The sequence below is a fragment of the Hermetia illucens genome, chromosome 1 (genome assembly GCF_905115235.1).
Source record: "Hermetia illucens chromosome 1, iHerIll2.2.curated.20191125, whole genome shotgun sequence".
NCBI lineage: Eukaryota > Metazoa > Arthropoda > Insecta > Diptera > Stratiomyidae > Hermetia > Hermetia illucens.
Genome location: NC_051849.1, coordinates 68154439 through 68156223, shown reverse-complemented (window position 1 = coordinate 68156223; position 1785 = coordinate 68154439).

Genomic DNA, 1785 nt, shown 5'->3' with positions numbered 1-1785 from the left:
GATGGTTTTTCAATTTTCTAAGAAATTGGTATTATTTTTATGTCTAAGATCGCAACATTACTAAAATGTCTCATTAAAACAGGGGGGCGTAACAGAAGGATATGAATGCGATTTCTAAAAAGTTGAGATTGTTTTCAAATATCATTAACCAACTAAGCCCGTTATTTTCCGAGCAACTACTGAATAAAATATGGAGATGAACAGATAAAATAATGTTCATCGCTGACGTTTCAGTTTGGTGCAACTGCTTTCAACATGATAAATGTAGTCGTTATGATGAGTCTCCAAATCTCCATTCACACAGATCTTTCAGCGAATCTCTTATACAGTGTATATAATTGTGCGATTAAGGGAAGTTATATCGTGTTTTAAGGAGAATATTTTTTAATTCCTGGTTGATAATGTTCATTTTGATAACTAAAGTTAATGCTGAGAAAGTGTTTAGACTACAGTACTCGGCTCGGCATAAACAAAAAAGTGCTCATATTTCTACCCTGAGCCCTATTGTAAAATTAACGTTCACCAAATCATCAATATGTTTGGCATAGGGCATTAGGAATTAGAATTATGATTCAACTTTAAAAAACTAAAACTGCGCGAGAAAGTATTACAAAACCTGGTAATTGCAGGTAATTTTTAAAGATGAAGCTGGCAGTTCGCACCATGAAGTGGCTAATCAGCTAAAATAATCCAGGGACGCGAAATGATCCTCAAAATCCTTGGTATCTTGAGAAAAATTTGGGAGTCCAAACTACTAAGTTGTAATTTGTTATCTTTACAGTAGGAGGTGTTTGAACTAGCACGGCGTGTGTAAGGAATCTTCCTGAAAACAATCTCCGTTCTCTTTAATCTCGCTCCTCGAAGACGTGTTACTTTTGGAGGGAGATTTCCGTTAGAATTTCCTGAAGCTTCCACTTTTTTCATTTGAGAGCTTTTCGTTTTGCGGAAATACCTGCGTAGTTCTATATATAGAATATAACTATATTCTGCAGGCAGGAGGCCGTAGAAAGAATATCCGGGCCAGGGGTGAAAATTATGTGGAAAACGCGGCTGGGGTAAAAATTGTGAGACCCCCTATTATCTTTTTTTTCATATAAATTTCTAGTCCGGGCCGTCAGGTCTGGTAGGCAGGGAATCTTTCAGCTCAATGGTACAAATACCTCCTATAACAAGCGGGTGCCGTCTTAGTCACTTTCTAATGTACTCATATAAGCTGATTAGGACCATTTCTGTAATTACTATCATCTTCTTCAAGGCACAAAGTTGTGTGTGAAAAAAAACCTTATTAAAATCAATTCAATGCCTGTTTGTCACATTTGATTTGCTGAGAAACGGCTGAAGCTATCGACGCGAAATTTGGTGAGAATATGTGTTCTGTGAAACCCTTTACATGTAACGATCATTCTGCGTGGCGTTTAAGGGGTCATATATACGAATGGAGGCGGGGCGCAATAATTGCAGTCAACAGAGGTCCTGGAGATCAAGCATCAATAGATGATCTTCACAACCATCTGAAGAACGTTATCATTTATCATTGACACAGCCATAAAGATACTTGGCCCCAGCCACAAAAAAAGTCGGAATGGCTGGTTTGACGATGAATGTAAGCTAGCTACGGAACAGAAGAATGGCGCATACCGAGTAATGTTACTTTCTCAAAGAACGCGGGCACACGCAGATACTTATCACGAACTCCGTCGAGTGGAGAAGCGACTTCACAAACGGAAAAAGGAAGCCTGGGGGAACCAAGAAGTCTGTGAACTCGAAAAGTACAGGGAGCAACCG